The sequence below is a fragment of the Fringilla coelebs genome, assembly GCF_963513975.1.
Source record: "Fringilla coelebs genome assembly, chromosome: 16".
Lineage (NCBI taxonomy): Eukaryota > Metazoa > Chordata > Aves > Passeriformes > Fringillidae > Fringilla > Fringilla coelebs.
In genome coordinates, this window is record NC_140042.1 from 9,377,374 (window position 1) to 9,397,601 (window position 20,228).

Here is a 20,228-nt window from a genome sequence, read left to right on the forward strand (position 1 = left end):
GCATAATCTGCTCTGGAAAGTTAGTGATGGGATTGATTTCTGTTGCTATCTCATTATAAGATTTTATTTTCATCATTTACTATATTTATCCTATAGAACTTCTACAGGATTTAATATTATTGCTTGTTCAGCTACAGCAAGTGGTGGCAAAAGATTTATTTCAAAATACTCTTGTACCACTTAAGGAACTTTAATAATTTCTGCAGCATGAGCTGTGTTGGCTGTGCCACTGAAACTCATAATGGAAAAATATCAGCAGAGTTTGTTCTATGTGGTGTGATGACAGCTGAAGTTAAACCAGAACTGTCTGAGCTGGTCCTGGGGACTTTGAAATGAAGCTGGACATCACAGGACATGGATATTTATGTCCTTTGAAGATTAGCTGATATTGCTCTCTTGAATGTCTTCTACTCAAAAAAAGAAGCTTTTTCTGGGACCAGATCAAAATGTTGCCATGAAATGATGAACAGTTGAAATGATGGCATTTTTCCCAGAGAGTGTGATTATTCATGGATTTGTCCAAGCAAAGGACAAATAAATTATTTCCAAAATCTCTGTGGAAAACTCAGCCTGATCAGAAATCTCAGGATTCAATTTTTCCTTTGTGAATGGCACATTTTAAAATGAGAAGCAAAGCTCTGTTTTTCAGAATCTGAGTGACTGGCTGCACTTAAAATGTTAAAAAAAAAAGTAAAAATGTGGAGGCAATATAGCTAATGAACCATGCAAAAGCATTTGACAGATCTCAGTTACTTACTGCTGTTTCTTTTGAAGAAAAAAAGAGAGGTGTTGTCAGGACTCATATACTTGAATAATAGTGGTATTTGTATAGATTTCCTTTTGCAATTCTCAAGCTGTGTTTTATTTTTTAAATCTAATGTTATAGAAAAATGGTCAAATTTTCTGGGTTTATGTCAAATTGGGTATCATGGAGAAAACCACTGATTGGACATTACTTCATATAAATTATGTGCCCAACTCATCCCATACACTCTGGAATTATGGCCTCATACTATTCGTGTGACTTGAAAAATTCCCCTCAGAACTGCCAGTTCAAGATTAGAGCTTTTAGGAGGTTGTGGAAGTTTTCTTTAAAATTAAATACTATCAAAAGTACTTGTCCAAAATATTTCTGAATATGAACAATGGGGCAAAACTAAGATTTTGCCCAGATAGGGGTAAAGCAATGGTATAAGAAAACAAGTAGGAGTGCTCCTTGACAACATCCACCAAGGAAATGAACAACAAATCCCACCTTTATAAAATGATCTGAAACTACAGTTTATAACACTTGGAATAGGAACAGTACAAGATCACTGTAATGGGCAAATGCTGCAGTTCAACAATTACACAAAACATTTTTGCTCTTAGATCTTTAGGATTTTAACTGAAACAGAAGTGTTTTTGTTGAACTGCATCATGAACAAGACAGGACTAAACTGCATGAAACACAAACATTCATTAAAACTTCATGGAAACATTTTAAAATGCATAGCAAACACCCATGGAAAGATAACAGCTGCACTAAAAATGTGAAATCCACTAAATGCAAGTCCGGAGGTCTGTATCACAGATTCACCCCAAAACTTTGACTCCAAAGATCACACATGAAGGGACTACATGACATAATGCTCCTCTGAGAGTCTCTGAAGGAATTACAATAGATTTACTGGACCAATACACATGTCACAGTTACAGTTACTTAATTTCCCAAGTGAGCTAGAGCAGAGATTCTTATTTGAATAACACTGACAACTTGGAGCTCTGAAAGCTTGAGTTCTACAGTGATTTACCTGGGAAACTCAGTTAAAGAATGATTGCAATTTCTAGTCAAAACAGTACTGCACCAGTTCTGATGGATCCTGGTGCTATATTGCTTTGTGCTTGGGCCTCAGATTTGGAAAAAAAAAGGAAGTGTGCTCACAGGCCTGTTCTTATTCAGGTCAGTGATTAGAATTAGAGAGTAATTCAGGTTAGAATGACCTTGAGAGCACTAACCCTGTGCTCAAAGCGGGGTGAACTTGAATCCCATTGCTCAAGACCTTGTCCAGTCAAATTCCGAGCTACCTCCAGTGACGGAGATTTCACAGTTTCTCTGGAAATCATCCTGCACTACTTCCTTCACAGTGATTTTATTTCCATAACCAGATTCTCTCATGTTGCAACTTGTGCTCATAACCTCTTGCTCTTTTTCTTCCCTGAAGAGTCTGGCTTTACCTTCTCTCCCCTACCAGGGAGCTGAAGAGCTCCTCTTGGACTCCTTTATCTGAACAAGGCCATTGCAGCCCTGCAGGGTCCCTGCACACTCCCTGTGCTCTGGGCTCTGGTGGCCCACACTGCATTCACTGGCAGCACCTTTTGTGTCCTGTAGAGCCTCAAACTCTACATGGTGGTCCAGCTAAACTTTACCAAGTGTGAAACAGAGGAATAACTGCTTTTAAAACCTATTTAAATCACTGCATCTGTCATAGATTTGCAGGAAATTGCAGATTTTGAAGCCAGGCCTGTGGTGCTTCCTGAACAAGAGAGTGGGTGCAGCAGATTTTGCATTTTGTCAGAGAGCAACAGAAGGATGAGAGACTCTGGAGTAGGACAAAAGAGGCTCAAGGTGTGACTTCTGAAACTGATTCCTTTACAGGAAAACTGGAAGGTCAGAGCTACAACTACTCATCAGCTATGACATATGAGTGGAATTCATTTTCCTGAACATATGCATCTCTAATTTTAGATAGCTTACCAGTGGCTGCCATACCTCCATGAGCCTGGCAGGTAGACAAAGGCTTACAAGACCTCGGTGTTTTTAGGGAGGCAGCTGGAGGCAAGGCAGGAAACCCTTGAGGTCAGAGATGGTTCCTGCAGTGCCAGCAGTGTTCCTGTGACCAGCTGTGGAGGCAGGGTGGCCACACAGAGCCAGTGAGGACCTCTATGACTTGTACCATGTGCAGAACCACAGCTGCTCCCAGGCACGGCTGGGGCTGCCCTTGGCACAGCCACAGTGCTTGGAGCTGGTGTGGAGCTGCAGCACATGGCAGGCAGGAACTGCAGGTACTGATCTGTGAGAAACACCACAGCTGAATAAACACCACCAGTGCACAACCCCACAATTCCCTGGTCACAATAAATATCACAGCTACTCAACAGAAGAGGGAAAAAGAAGGGAAATGGCTCGGTCCTAATGGAGCTGTTTGGCTTCTTTCCTGTTGCCTTGCAAGGGCTGGTGTAACAGGGATACTTTCAGCTTGGGAATTCACTTACCTGAGCTGACTTCACACACCAAGGCAGACCTGTGTGTCCTGCATGTTCAACCACTGCTCCAGAATCACATCCTGAAGACAGCAGCTCATAAGTGCCTTTGACATTTGCCTTTCACAGCAATGTGAGTACTCTGACTGTTTGAGTTGCTGCTTTTTATGCTGCTTTAAATGACAGTAGTATCAGAACTGTGCTCTGAATATATCCATTTACAAGAGAATGTTACTTCAGTAGAAGAAGACTTTTAAAGGGCTTACAGAAATCTAAAAATAGTTATTTATTCTGTGTAACTTATTGTTTATGCTCAGTTCAATAAACAGTTTACAAATGATGACTCATACTAAGTAGTTCAGACTGTATGATGTCTCACAGTCTATGCACTCCTGAATAAAGCCCCACGAAGTGAAAAGGTAAGCAATAAGTATAAACTCAGAGACAAAAAATAAAAGCCCACCTCCTTTCCTCTACCCTCACCAGGTAGCTATACCTGAGTAACTGTTCTATAACTGGGAAATGGAATCGAGTCCCAAAGATGAGAAAAGAAAAAGTATATTACAGACTTATCCAATTGCCACATGAATAGCATTTTCATAAGTGCATCTCAAGGAAAGAATTTGCATTTTTAAAGTCTTAATTCATTTTACAAGTGTACAATACCTACACTGATCTTGTTTTTTTTCAATTTCACAAAAAAACAATGACTGTAAGCATTTTAATTTCAGAGTTGTAGTCCCTTTGAAAAAGAATTTTAATCAGCTTAAGTCACTTCCAGAATATGTTTTTAGCAGAGTGAGAATGAGCAGAAAGCTGTATGACAGAGCAGGAGACAGGAATGTGCCTGTAAGCACTTTCCAGAATTAACAGTGCAGCCTATGATGGGCATTGTGTGACTCCGGTGCCCTGTCCCTCCTGGAACCACACACTGGTTTGAATTCTAAAGGCACTGAATTCTAGATGGTTCTATACAAATATTAAAAGTCTGGCAGGCTTGATGCTTATTTCTTACTCCAGCATTCCTGCAGTGACAATCTTTCACAGTCCATGCCTCTCTCCAGAAAGGATTAGTTAGAAATAGGGGCTTTTTTCTGTTAGCTAGGAAAACTTGCTAAGTTTAGCTCTCTGTTTAGGTGAATATTCAAACATTTTGGTTTCCCTGTTAGAATCATATTTAGAGTCAGCATCTTTTTAAAACAAAACATTCAATGAACCAAACATGAAGGCTATGACACCATTTAAAGACAAGGATCAATGAAACTCCTGAGAGTTTTGCTCACTCCACTTCACTTACAAAGTGAATAGGTTTATTAAAAACTCTTCCATCTGAAGAGTTGTCTCTCTGAGGTTTCCAGTAATTACTGAGTCACATCATATTAGAGTTTGCAAAGTGCTTAGGAAGGGATTTTAAAACTTTATTAAATCTCCTGGTCCCATCTCTGCCATTTTACAGAGGTGTTTAGGGGCTGGCAGCCTCAATAAAATAGGGAACTCTGAAACAAGGTACAGTTGCTAAATCTTGTCCTGCACATTTTGTAACATGCTGGAACACAATAATGAAAAAGCAGTGAGAGAAGTTACATTTAACCTAATGAGCATCCCATCCACTCTAGTCCTTCAGGAAATTCAGTGGGATGCACTGGTAGAGCTGCTTTCCAGGACACACAAACACCAGCCAAAGAGAAAAATGAGTTCTTGAGCTCAGATTCAGATCTGGGACCAAGCTTCTATCAGAGCAGTGAAAAAAACAGGAGATATTTTCCTGGCTTTCCTTCTTCATGTCTCAACCATTTGTTCCCTTTGCCAATGAAATGCCTCCAACATATTTCAGTGGTGTGTACAGAGAAGCACATGGACACAAAAAGTACAAAGAATCCCTTCTTCCCTCTCCTGTTTGTCACAGGGGAACTAACACCAGCAATAAATCCAGTAAATCTGTCTGCTGTATGTCTCTCAAACTACTGGGCAAGAATGCTTTTTCTTTTTTCCTTTTCTTCCAATCCATATCTGAGATTCAAAGATCATGCAGCCTTATGTTTTCAAATGAATACTGTGTGAAAGCTCACAACAGAGCTTGAAGCAAAATGCATGAGCTTTTCTTTTCCTAGCCTCATGTCTTATTTCAAATCCTAACATTCTTCTCTTTTCCCCACATAAGATTGACATAGTCAACTTTTAGCTGTGAATGAGTTATAAACATCAAACAAACAGATTCTCTAAACAGATTCACTTACAAACTCTGCTGACCTTTGACAGGGAAATGGATTTTGCTAAGCCACCAGTTCACTACACTGCTTGTGCTTAGTGACACAATGAAGCTGCAATTTGCCTCCTAGAGTTCTGTCAGGAAGTGCTGCAGAAAGTAAAGCTGCAGGGCTGTGGTCAATGAGCTCGAGCCCATCCTCCCCTTGCTTTCTTACAGGAGCTGTGAATTGTGCTGTACAGAGCTTGAGGAAATGCATTTTGTTGGACCTAAGCAGTGGGAGGTTAGTCAAGCACATAATGCCTCCCAAACAGTACAGTGACTGTCACAGCAGTAGTGCTACAGGAAACACAAAACAATACCAGGCAAGGAAAGTGAAAGAAATATTTGAAACTTTGCTCAAACCATGGCAAGTTGGAATGATTGCTGGTACCAACTGCAATGGCATGGATAATGTACATAGAAATTTTTAACCTGCTTAAAAACTTTCCATTTTCATAGCAAACACAGAGTGGTTTGGACTTCCTTGCTAATCGGGCAGCCCTTTTTTTAAATATCTTTGGTACTTATTCAGTAACATACTGGCACAAAAGAAGAGTAAGAGAAAAGCAGAAGACTAAATGTTAAATAGACTTGGAAAGGGTGCTTGACATCTACTACCTTATGGCTATGTCATTCTGCTTAATGCTACCCCATACCTCTCTTACAGCACTTTGCATCTTCCCAGTATTTCTAGTGATCCCACAGATATTCATTCCCCCTACCACTTGTCAATCCTGATCTCAAACTCAGACCACTTTTCAGTGTCTGTTCAGTTCCAGTTCTGCTGCCAACTTTTCTGTTGCATCCTTAAGCCTGTACAACTATTTTTAACATTCAAGAAATAAAAGAACATGGAAAACTGGTTAAGTTTGCTAGCACCAAAAGAGATCTGTTGTTAGTTACATCTGTTTTACTTTTTCCTGTAGGTTTCTCATCCTATTATTTAAACATTGCACAGACAAATTAGCTCTGCACAGTGAACTTGGGGCTCTTGGCTTCCTGTGCCTTTTTGTTCTTCAATTCATCTGTCTCAGAGTTCTCCACCAGCACCCGTCACCATAGAAACGGAGCACGTTTCAGTGATTATGTTGGGAGTATTATATAAATTTCAGATATAGAGAGAGCTTTATGAAAGGGTTGTAAGTGGGCCTCAAAGCCAATCAGCATGTGAAAGTCCGTTCCCCAGTGAGCCTAATTGTCTGTGTACTGTCATCTCAGGCTTGGCAGCCTCTGGGACTGGCTCAGGCCTGGCTGAATGTGGTAAAGTGAGATCTGCTGCAGTAGCTTAACCTGCTGGTCACTGACAAGATTAATATCAGGCAGGAGAAGTGGCTGGGAGCCAGGAGCTAGATCAGAACTCAAAGTGGGATGCATATGGAAAACTATCTTAAGAAGACATCAGGTCCCTCCCAGCTCATGAAAACAGCATCAGCACTAAGGGCTTTGTCAAAGTGAGTAGTGCTGTGGCTGTCATCAGCACGTTGACAATCCTAAAAAAGTATTTTCTTTGTGGACATGGGGGAAAGCAGCCACCCAAGCAGCATTTCTACTGTTACTGGTGTCACCATGGCTCTCAGTATGAAAAAGTGCTGTACTGCAGTGACTCAGATCCTCTCTCAGTTATCAGCAGCTCGTTGTTGCTAATACAGAAACTGCCCAAAGGTCAGGTACGCCGTGCTGGTATTCAGACTCTGATCTGCAGCTAGGAGGATTTTGTGGTGGTCTCTGTGCCACAGCTTCAGTTTAACAAGGTGATTAATACCACCAACTTCAGGCTCTTCAACGACAAAAACACCACAAAGGACCCAGCTCTGCTAGTCTTACCAACCTGCACAAAGTATTTGCTTGCAGTAGAACAGTGGAACAATAAAACAAATACTAATGTGAATATTAATTGTGCAGTCAGGCCCCAGGCAGGAGAAAGATCTGCATGGAAGAGCAATTGAGTCTGCTCTCACAGGACCCTGATGCTGCACATAGGTGCTCTGTTCATGCAACTTGCCAAAAGCTGTAGGAGTAACACAGCTGCTCATATATTTCAGCTTAACAAAACAGATAATCTCAAGACTATTATTAAAGTAATTTGAAGTGGATGTAAAAGCAATCCTTAATTAATGAGAATGATTCAGTGTGTACTTTTGTGGAATACCAGTCTATACTTATTTTTTAACCATAAGAAGCAAAATGGCAGAGTTGAGAAGTATGCTGCTCAATTAATCTTTTATGGAATACATTACTTAGAACAATAGGGAGAGGGAGACAGAAAAATTTAAATAGAAATGTATGCCACTGTTTTCTGGTCAAGCACATGTATATAAATCTCCCAGTATATAGGCAAAATAGGTATAGGAACACCAAGCTGATGTGCTCCAAATTTGTATTTGGGACATTTTAACATTTTCAAGAAATATGTTATATTTCACTAGCAGCTTTGATTTTTGAAAATATAATTTCTACATAGACAGTTTTCTTGAGGCCACTATTGAGTGAGCCAAGGAAATGCTTCATAAGCATTGTAAAACCAAAGGAAAAAAAAAATTTCTCAACTACTAAATCCCAACAAATCACACAGAAGATCCATTTCACATGGCATGGTAATCGTGTCATCAGCATTTATGTTATTCTGTGGGCCAGAATCTGTCTGGTTGCAAGTAGAAAATAGGATTCTTAGTGCAGTATTGAAAGAATTGAAGAAAGAGTGGGAACACTATTTAAGTGCAGAATCTAAATTACACTGAGGTAAACGAACCTCCTTGTGACCATTAAACACACATCTGAAATTTCATAGGTAATTAGTGACATTACACACACACACGAACCATTTCTCAAGATAAAATATCTCGAGCAGTTACAGGTTTTGATCATTTGTATTAGTGAAAGGAGTTAATGCTCTAAGCAGTGGAATTTAAATAGCTGTCTCCAGGGCAGAAGGTACTTTAGACACAGGTTGATAAATTGTCCCACCACTCAGTAAAACAACAAGCCCTGGGTGCAAAACACTGCCAGATCATCATGTGAGATGCGTTCTGTCCTGGCAGCCTTTACAGGATTTAGGGCAAGACAAACGATGTGCACCTACCCCCTCCTGCTCAACAGGGCATCCCACAGCAGCAGCCCCCACAGGTGGGGATGGCCCAGGCTGGGTGGGCAGCAGAACCCGGGTTTGAGCCTCCCAGGCACGGGCCAGCACAGCCCTGGCACAGCTCTCTCAGCCGGGGATGAGCCCGGGCTCAGGGCACAGCCTCTGCTCCGGGGCACAGGCAGTGCTGGGACAGGCCAGGGGAGGGGAGAGGATCCCCTGTGTAGGGGAGGGCTCGCTGCAGCTGTTCTCTCCCAGTTCCTGTTGGGAATTTCCTGCACTGCTGTGCAGTCCTGGCTCTGGCTGTGCCTGCCCCAGTGCTGGAGCAGTGGGTGGTGTCTGTAGTTAGAGCTGTGTGAGCTGATCTTTTGGGTTGCTTTTCCTAACGAGAGGTGAAACAATAGCTGGGCAACTGCCCACCTTTCCTTGTAGAGATGGAGGAAACCAAAGGAAACCTCTCCTTTTTTGCTTTCCTTGTATCCCTCATTCTCCAGTTTGTGACATGAGGTGAGGGTGAAGCCGTTTCAGCTTAAATTGGACCCTGCACTGAAGCCCAATGCAGTTGTCAGTGAACATGAAACTAAATTCTCTCTAACAGAATATGTAGGCTTCAGATGCCTGTTTGAGTGCAACGAGCCCCCAAACCTGCCTGCAGGAGTTAGCACTGCAGAAGTTACAGTGACGTGGACTCCAGTCTGCCACAACAAACTACTGCAACCATTGAGGCAGATAAAACCAGCTTGTTTACAGTTCGTAGAAGTCTAGTGGATAAAAAAAACCCCAACAACTTCTGATTCATGCTGCAAGTTGGCTACCATATACTTGATATAAAAGCTGAGGCAAAAATATTGGATGTTGTAGCATCACCTTTCCAAATACAACCAACTATGAAGTACTTTAATAATTCAGTAAAGAATTCAGAACAACAGACATGGAGATTTACAACAGATCTGTATCTCTGTGTGCTATTGCTATTTTTACCCTAAAAAACTTACAGGACCTGAAAAAGGATCAAGAGACAGTAAAAAATCGAAGCAGGATGAAGACTAAATAGTAGAGAGCCTCAATCTCTTCTTCTCTGTGTAAGGGAAGATGTAGGTCACTACACAAAACTCAGGTAGAAAATGAGCCTCCTGCCTACTGAAAAAGAGGAATAAAAAGAATGGAGATGCAAGGCATTGAGACTGGGTGCTGGCAATGCAAATCGCCTGTGAATTAAATGAAGTTGAATTTCCTGTAAGAACCCAGAGAATCTCCTGCATTATGCATTGGGAGACAGAGGGAAGCACAGGACATAATTCAGTTGTACAGTCCAAAGCAGAGTAAAGCAACTAGAGTGAGTTTATTGATCTAAAGAGAAAGATAAAACAATAAGGGTAGATAGGAACATTTCTTTTTGTTGGTGTCATGAATCCAACACATTTAGTGACCATCCAGCTTAAAGATTGTCTTCATTATCTCCCTATCACCATTCTACTCCCACTCCTTACTCACTTTGATGCACTCTAGATGCATAAAACACAAGGAAATATAAATATCACTTCCATGCAGCCATTTCATTTGTCTGCCTAACGGGAAGGACAGATTCTCCATTCTTGCTGATTGAGGAACGGAACAGTAAATGCACAGCAGTAAATTTGGCACTATTGCTGGAAGTCTGCATGCAAAAGGAGCATTGATGAGTCCTTCTGGGTTCAAAAATCTTTTAGAACCTCCCTTTTTTGAGTGTAGCAGCTTAAAACCCAATGTAGTCACTCACCCAGACATTTTATCTGCATTTAAGTGCAAGTCCACCGGTGACAGCATTTTGTCTGCCAAGAGTTCCTGTGTCATATGATTCACTAGACAGAAGACAAAAGAAAGTTATCAAAGGACAGTGTCAGTATATTCTGAGCAATAAAGCTCAGTGTCCTCAATAACCTGCACCCAGAGCTCCCAAAACTCTTCCAGGAAACAAATAAAAAATCATTGGCTGTTAAATCAAACCTTGATGGGATTGCTAGAGAGAGCGCTGCAAAGGAGAGAAGCTAAAGAAAATCAGTTCACAATTACAAGGATGAAGAGAGCTCACTGGAGTTGGGCTGATTTGATGCTGTGTTCCTTACCATAGCAGGACTCTCCCCACAAAAAATAACCTCATTAGATAGAGCTCCATGAAAGAAAAAAATTAAAGCAATATTCTATTTTTAAAAGAGAAATGACTCAACAAAGCCAAATAAATCAATGACAGCATGATAGACTCAGTCGTGCAGGTATTTTTGTGAGAGCTTGTATGCAGTACATCCAGCACCCCTAGGAACACACAGTATTTACAAATACTAGAAAGCGAGAAAGAAAATGGCAAAATAACAGAAGTGAAAGACAGGAAGCAGCGCTGGAAGATGCAGTTCTTGTGGACACCTTCTGATGGGACCTCTCCTGAGGCCAAACCCAGGCCCAAAGTTAGTCTGTCATCCCCAGTCTCTTTTTGGCCCTGGGCTGTACAACTGCAGTGGCTCTTCCCTGATAGTTTCTGCCACTAAGAGGTACCGGCTTAGCACAGAGATGGAACCTACCAGGGAGCTGCTGCTCTCCTAAGCCCTGGATCTTTGAAGCACAAATATGCACCAAATGGCAAGGGCCTGGTTGGGAGCTCTCAGGACCATCAATATACAGGATTTTGTGTCATTATTGTCCAACACTGTATCAGCCTTTATGGCATTGTCTGTACTGAGGAGCTCAAGAGGAGGGTTATAACTGATAAGAATGAAACTTCATCAATAATTTAGCCCTCAGCTGACCTGCCCTCATCCTTATCACTTTCTCCTCTCTCTACTATTATTCTTTTAAAAATAAAGCAAAGCAAAACCAAACCAAACCCCAAAAGCCCAAACAAACCTCGAATGTCATGACCCATTTTACTGTGTGGACCCAGAAAGAGTTGCATCTGTGCAACTGAGTGGCTGATAAGCTGCACCATGGCAGGACAAATAAGAGACTGGTGAAGAGTGGGAGCATGTGAAATTGGCTTTGGTGGCAATAAGAGTTGCAAGAAAAATTACTAAAGAGTACAGAATTTTACTTTGCCTTTTTTTCCCTTTCTACTGTGATCAATTATAATAGAAGTGAAAAGATGAATAGGTGAGAACTTCCAACTGTGCCAAAATGAAAGTATATGAAAATTGAACCAGGGAAAACAGGTAATTACAGTCCTTGTGCATTGGCTGTGACAGCATGGTAAGTCCTAACACAGAGCTCCAGGGGAATAAACAAGTGCAGAGAACCCAGATAGAAATTGCTATAGGAAGAAATGCTTAAGAAAATGAAAATGTATCTGTTCATTATTTGCTCAGAACAGGTATAGGAGAGAACTTGCTTTCTCAGAAGATATTGTGAAAATGGGACATTTTGTTTCATAAATTTTGTGAAGGCTATACAAACTTTTCTGAGTGATACTGAGGAGCAGTACTAGAACTGTTGCACATGTTGAATTTTCTGTTTGCTAAGATACACTGACCTCTGTCAGGGAGCACAATGATTATCTGATGAATCTTCCAGAAAAACCACAGCTCTTTGAAAATTAATATACAGTGAAGAAGTTTCAGATTGAAGGGGTTATAGCCCAGTAGGTAAATGTCTTTCTCAAATGGGCATAAAAAACAAATCTGAGAAGATGTGCCATTTATTTCTGTTGCTTAACAAATATATGGCCTTGGGAATTTATGTTGATTATAAGTTTGCTACCACCACTTATGATAGCTGTGCTTGGCAACTAACAGTGTTTGGGGAGCAGTTTGTGCACATTCTCTATCAATGTTATGAAATTTGTAAAGCAGATGGACTCTCTCTGCTGCTGCAGCTTCAACACCCCTGTGGCCCTTATTTGTCAAAGACACACATTGCACAAACATCCTGATTGCCTCTGTCATCAAGGAAATCAATAACATCCTGAGTGCTTGGCCAGAGCCCTTCTCAGGCTCATTTCTGTGACGGAGCCTCATGAGCAGGAGGTGCTCACAGGCACTGGCCAGGTGCTCCAGCATCCTAAGGATTAACATGGATTACCAAACCTGCTCAATAGATTTGTCAGGGAACATTCTCAACAACAAGATTGGATGAACAAAGAGAAGAAACAGTGGGGCTGCACTGTGAATTTGGGTAGCTGAGCAAATGAGATGAAGGTCCTATAGGTGAGTGTATTGCCATTTCATATGCACAACTCTGTTGCTTCTTAATGGCTCTGCTCTCCACAGCACAGCTTAAGATTTCCCAGTTGACTTTATTGCTATATTTATCCCACTAAATATAGAGAATACTTGACTCAGATTTGTAGACTGCCAGTGCACTATTTCTCACAAGACATCCATGCTGGCAAATACAATTTATGCCCTGGAGAAAAGCCATGCAGAGTGTCTGGGGATGTAACCCTGGGAATGCCCTTGGGGCTCTCCCAGCAAAGTTCTGAGGGACACAGAGGCATGGACAGGACATTTCCCTGCCCATCCACACACCCTCAGCCTTCCTCACTAGGGACACTCTTATTCTATTAAGTGAAATTTCCCTAATTTAATTCTGGTAATGACATTTCCAACATTTCTAATTGTATAATTATCCACTAGAATGGTGACAGGGGAGGGTTATTTTTAATTGGATGGTAGCTTTTGGTGTAGTTATTTAATTCTGATTAATATTTCTCACTATAGTAAATACAAGTTTACTGAAGCAGTTGGGTTTTTCCTTCCTTGCAGAGCTGAGTGTTCTGCCTCCCTAATTGCAGCTCCTAGAGATGCCTAATGGACATTTGTCCTTTAAGGGTGGAACACCAGGCCAGCTGCTCTGCTTTATGTGGCCCTTTTGGGATGGCACAAAACAGACTGGCCAAGAAGGCAACTTCTGCTCCTTGGTAATATTGAGGAGAGTTTGTTCATTTGCTTGGGTTGGAGTAGCACAGGGAGCAGTAGCACTGCAATTACTCTCTTTGACACAGATTCCTAGAAGAACCCTTATTGTGGTAAAGTGATATGCATGGGAAGTACCCTAAGCAACAAGAATTTGCAGGATTGCAAATTTGCTTTCAGCATCAGGCCCTTGAACTCTGGCCTTCTTCATGCCTTTGGACCTATGCAGCCAGTAAAACTACCCTAGAACTGTGAGAATTAAATACAATTCTTCACAGAAATAAATTTTATCTTTCAAAACAAAAAAAAAAATATATTGTTAAAAGCACTTAAGACCTGTCATAGTATTCCCTTAATTATAAATTCAGGTTTTCTTTCTTTTTTAAAAAAAAAATTTTAATAAGGAACTTAAAATGGAAAAATCATTGTATCTAAACTTCTTTTGCTTTTCAGCTGTGGTACTTTCTAAACACACTAAAAAGTTGGGGTATCTTTAACAAGTTGCAGCACCTTGCTGTTCTTTACTTTTCTTTAAAAGTGAGATAAAAAAGAAAATATTAATGTCTTACCTGAAGCATGTACTATACATTAACACTAGCACAATTCCAAAGGTCTCTTTTGTTAACACACCCTTAGGGAGTGCACATGGTTAACAAGGTAAAGAGACTTTTCATGCTCAGGCTCTGTAGAAGAATGTTGATTCTTTTAGCTGGAAAAACACTGCATCTATCTACACATGTATGGCAAAAACAACAACACACAAGAGACATCCATAAAGTCCTATGTGTGATGTTTTTGTGGTTTTCCTAACCCAACTGATAAAAAGAGATGCATTCATAAAATACCATGGAGCCATTAATTCAAGCACATAAGCATAAAATTCTGCAAGCACTTAAGCATAAAAATTCTGAAAAAAAAAAAGCTTTAGCTCTTACAGTGCTGCTCCTTCTGTCCATCCATTTGTCCAGTAAGGAAGGGAAATTGCTTTAGAATTTGAGAAACAACTACCATGCTGTAGGCTGTTATGTTAATCGTTGTTTCTTTGTAAAAGTCCAGATACTTGAGGGCATTTGTAGAGTTAAGTTATATCCAAAGGATAACATGAACATAAATCACAAAATAGGTTCTGCTAGAAATTTCAAGTGCCAATATTTACTTGGCTAACAAAACATGACTCTGTGGTTCAGGGTGGGATCTTTACTCATAGGAGCTCAGAACTGGAGGGATTCCAGGACACTTGGAGGGAGAGGTGAGAAAGCCACGCTGGGGTTGAAGGAGAGCTCAGGAGTGCAAACACTGTGGAAAAATTCCCCTGCCACAGAGTCACTGCCTGATCAAAACTGTCAATCAGCCTCTGACCACTGGCACACCATTTTTTGGGTGTTCCTGGTTCCCTCTGTTATTCACCTTAGGGAAACTGATAGCATTTCTCCCTACCTGTGACACAAAGTAATTCTTCTAAAAACAATGCAAAATCCACAGAATCCTTTCCTAACTCAGGGAACTAATCCTCAATGTCCAACTGTGGGTGCTTTGATATTAAGATACACCTCTGCAATATAAAATATACATTTCTCAAGAACAGATTTTGTAAGAACAGCAGGGCTTTCCTCTCAACCTGTACCACTATGGTAATTTCTAGTTGCAGAACAGGTGGGGATGGCTCACCATTTCCTGGTCTGGTCAAGTACTTCTTGAGCACTTAGGAATTATTTAGCAGTGGTTTAAAAATTAAAACATCTTTGCTTTTTTAGAATAGCAGATACCTGAGTGTAGTGTGCCACTTATAAGCAGGAACTGGAGCAGAGCTGAAGTGGCTGCACTTCTGGAGGAGATCACAGAGTTCAGCAGCAGCTGCCAAGGGGGAGGATGGCACCAGTGGGTCATTCCCTGCTGGGAGGACCTGAGCCACAACCCACTGCTGACTGCAGCACTTTGTGTCCCCTGTGTTTTCATCTTCACAGCTTCCCTTACCCCTCTCTAGAGATCAGCAGTAATGGCTGGGAAGTTTGCAAAACTAACACACTTTTCTACTCTCCTGGTAGGAACAGAAAAGATTCACCAGGAGCAGAGGTCAGTCACTGGGGCACTTCTTGCTTTTAAGCACCAAGTGTTTCCATATCCTTCCATCTGAGTACATAAAACAGCAGCCAGACTTAAGCAATTAAGCTTCATTTCAGAAGCAGTTATGTGGTTGAGAAGGAAAGAGCTTTTCTGAAGGAGCTCATGTGGACTGCCTTAGGGACATGCCCACAGACTGTCACACAAAGGAGAATGGTCACAATCCAGGATTTCTGACACAGAACCTCCCTTTTGACATATAGTAATAGGAAATTAGGTAAATAGATTACAAAGGAAAAAAAATGGGAGAATAAAGAATAAAAAAATTGCTTTAGCAAATTTATAAACTGCCTGTTCCAAAAAGAATGAAACAATTGTACTCTGATTGTAAAGTCTGGTTTGGTTTAAGCATATTGCCATCATCCTGCCCTCTGTAGTCTGTGAATAAGCACACACATAACCTGCAATTCTCTCTCTCCCCTTTTCTGACAGCCAAGAGGGTTTTTTTTTATTTAAGAAAAGGTAGAATATTGTATAATGCTGAATCTTATTAAATACTTTGTTAGGAAAAAAATTAACAAAGTTTGAAGCTGAAAAGTTTTTTCCTTTTCAGGAGTCACATCCTATGCCGAAAAGATAATGAATCAGAGAGCAGAATAAGGAAAAGAGAGGGAGTTATGCCAAGGGAGAGAGACTCAGTTATCCAGACAGTGTGACTGCCTGTCTCTGTGAAGGTGTTCACTTTAAGAATTCTAAGAAATCTCTAATAAGAATATTACATAAATTTCAATATCTACTGTGGCAAAAAAATGTCAAGTGCTGATATAAAAGAGCAGTTACAGGGCAAGTTTCAGTATTTCTGGACTGTGTCTTTCACATGCAATTGTTTGGTATTTATTTATTCCCTGAGACAGCTGTCCCACTCACTTAGAGACATGCCAAGCCTCATGTAAGGCTCTTCTGCTGTGTGTCAATTTATACAAAGATGTGAAGTTAGCCTCAGTTCACTGTGCCCCTTTATAGACACTGTCATTCCCCTTTTGAATGTTTTTCTTGGCTTGCTACACCACACATACCTGTACTTATCAACTCCTATCAAAGGAGTAAGGGCTGGATATAACACTGAGGAAAGGGTATACAGAAATAATTGTTCATTTTCTAGAGAATGCAGATGAAGTATTTAATATAGATATACATTTATAGCTATTAACCACCTTTTACAAAAGGTTACTCTGTTTGGGCAGCAGCATTTCAAAGCTGCAAGCAACATTAGAAAACAGAGTTATCTTACCAAGAACTACATTTTTTAATCAGGTCATGATGCTGCACACAGATGCAGAACTCTCTTATCTTTCCAGTTACAAGGATTTAGTATTACTCATGAAACTTCTCCTTAGATGGACTATTCAGAGATTCTATTCTGCTATCATTATAATAATTATCAATACATTCAAATTTTAGACAAAACGTGGGTTTTACACAACACGTATTAATGGGGAGGGGAAAGGTTGGTCACACACTGACATACTCAGTTTCACAGCCACTGATCTTAGCTGAAGGGGCACTGTGCTCGAACACACCTCTGGAATTCCAGAGAATATATCTTTTCAGCTTGGCTAAGACCAAGAGATGTATACAAGTATAATGATGTGAGCCTAAGAGCCTTTCCCAAGGAAAAAAGTCATGGAACACCTCCCCCAGTATACGCACTCCTCCTACCAAGAAAAATTGAAAACTCTTGCTGAGCACATGTCTTTCGTCACTCTGCAATATTTCTGTGCAGAGTATCAAGACTCAGGGTTGCTATTTTTTCCTTTGCGACGCCACCGGCTCAGAAGCTCCTGTGCTGGAGTTAACACTCGGCAGGGATGTGCGTAAGCGACTCCTCTCGGGTGACACAACAGATCCCAGCAGTGACAAAGAACCTGCTCAAGCTGTTACTGGGGAGTTGGTACCTAGCTATGCCACAAGGAGAGCAGCATGGTCCAGAACGAACGTGGGCACGGAACTGGAAATCCCCTGGGGCTCTGTCCCTGGGCTGAGCCCACTCCGTGTGAGCACCCAGCAGGTCCTGTGGGGAGAGTCTGCACTGCCAGGCTCAGGAGGGAAAGGGAAATTTCACACCCTCCAACCAGCCACAAATGCAGCAAAACAAGTCTTGCACTCTGGATCCTGGTGAAGGACCTGTAGAAGTCAACAGAGCTATACCTGATACAGGGGATGGGAGGATTTGGCCCTGACAGCTTTGAACCCCAGGAACAACAAGAGCACAGAAAACAGCTTTGTGAGGGAGCACTATTCAGAGAGCCCTTTTCAATATTGAAGAACATTTCTTTCCTGGAATAATTTCTCAGGATTTTTATTTTTCAGTTTATGCAATAGCAAGATTCATATCTCCTTCAAGCCCCAAACTTTTCCTAATCTTCTGCTGTAGGCCAGGCAGTGCAAAAAAAAAAAAAAAATAAAATGGACAAACAGTTTTGTGTTGCTTTAGGTACAGGTGCGTATGGGGGAGGAGATCTACAATTTTCCCCAAAATGCCTTTCTGCTCTAAAACAAGGAATCCATGGCAGCTCCATGTCCAGTGGCAGCAGTGGTGGGGCAGTCAGAGCATTTATTGAAGGATTAAAGCCAGTTAAAACTTCCAGGCATATCCATATGCTCCCTATCATCATTTGCCCTCTTCTAACTTCAGCAAATTATAGGTGTTATGGGGGGACATTTTCCAAGGAGCAAGTGAGTTGTGCTGATGAATCTCATTTATTTGCTAATGAGATGTGTAATTCCTAAGTACCATTTTGAAAATGTACCTCATACTGTTTAAAAGTGTCCCTGTGTTCTCTAAGGGTGAGGCAGTTCCCCTGAACCTTGAAATGAGCTGGTAGAAGAAATCAGGACTTCATGCTTTCTGGGGAAAAGCTAAATCACACAGAACTGTATCAAAGTAACAACTGGTGTAGGCAGGGAATGATTATAATGGTGTGAGGCTGAGAACTTTTTTCCAGACTCCTGAGTAATTGCAACAAAAAGAAAATCTCACTGACATGTGGCTGAGAAAAGGCAAAAGTGAATATGCTGCCATTTATGTATTTTTAAATGGAACAGACAGTTCAGAAATTGAATGGTTGTGCACAGCTGGCAATGTGTGCCCAGAAAAATAATCAAAGAAAAGAGGAAAGGGAGGGGAAAGTGAGGGACAGAGAAAGCGAGGAAGATTACAAGTAAGATCACCACAATGGAAATACAGGAGAACTTATGTGGAAGATGCACAACCTCATAAAAAATAACTAAAGGAGCTGGAAATAGAAGAAAAAAAAAAGTAATATTATTAGGTAATCTGACAGTAGTTATTACTTTGGTTATTGGTTAAGTGGGTTTGCATAGTAAATATAATTTTATACATAAACAAATTGAAACATTTTGGCTTGGTAGTATAAGAAAAAGACAGTAACACCTGAAAGCTGAATTTGACATGTGCACTATACTCTTCATTCAGTGTCTTCTCTTTTGATGTGCCACTGTTGCTAAAACACCTTGCCCAAAAATGGCAGCAATCACAGAAGTGATAATAATTAATAGCACTGATGTAATTACATGATGTCTATTTCTTTAGTAAGAACTAAAATGTCAGTAGGAACAAAGGCTTTACAATAGCTTTTTAAATGAGTTAAATAAGTTGAATTAAGAGTGCTTAGAAAGAAACTTCTGAGTATTATGGGTAACTATATATGGCTTGAACAACTTCTTCAGTTCCTGCATCACCCCAATGATTCAAACCTCTGAGCACGGCCTCTCTCCTGGAGACCTGCAGCTGGCTTTGGAGGTTACCCTGGATCACCACACAGAGAGATTCCAGAGCCATCAAGAGAGATTTTGGGAAGTGGAGATCAAGTATCAGCAGATTTGAAGCTATTTTTGGGATGAAGCCAAGACACCTGAAGGAATCTGTCTCTGAAATCACAGGTTCCTTTCAGACTCTGGTACCATCATCACCATCATCATCATCATCATCATCAGTCAGTGTTATACGAGTTCCCCCCTATAAAATTGGTCTAGAGCATGGTAACAATCTTAGAGAAACAGAATTGCTGAGAAAGTTGTCTCCTCTAATTCACATTAGTCCAAGCCTGCCCACACAGTAAAATTAAGTAATGGTATGTTTTTAAACTGCATAAAAAGAAAAAAAAAAATCAAAGTTGTACTTGTGAATTTGGAGATGATAAATGCAGTAGATTGAAGTGAAAATATGTTTATCCCCTTTTATTTGCCATTTGCTGCCTGTTCTCATACATGTAACTTACCCTGATGGAAATCTGCAAACCAAAGTAAGGCATGTTTTCTCACAGCACACTTTTTAAAACCAAAGAACTGTCTGGAGGGTTAGTCCTTCCCAAGGGCCAATTAGGACTTAAGCTATGCTGAGAAGTTAGCTTTGTAAATTATAGATATTGTATGCTATTAAATACCAATTGCTAGGGTAAGCTGGTTGCTAGCACATATTTATTAAGGTAAATTTACAAGGTGCATTGTAGGAATTATTGAACATCTATAAAACTGGAATAGCTATGATTATTAATAAATGATCCCAACAACAAAGAAATCCTGATCCTGTTCTTCACTAAGACCATGAAGTTCATTAAATCTTTCTAAGGAGACTGGGACTGCTCTGGCAGAGACAGCAGCAGTGTTTTTCAGCTGTTGCACTGGCACAGAAGGGTCT

General features: G+C 40.7%; 1 protein-coding gene across 1 annotated transcript in view; it reads left to right on the forward strand.

Annotated features, from left to right (window-relative positions):
* Nucleotides 1–20,228, forward strand: part of SHISA9 (shisa family member 9) — a gene marked incomplete at its 3' end in the record, with an annotated part of 171,181 nt that overhangs the window by 109,522 nt on the left and 41,431 nt on the right. The gene's annotated exons all lie outside the window — the stretch shown is intronic.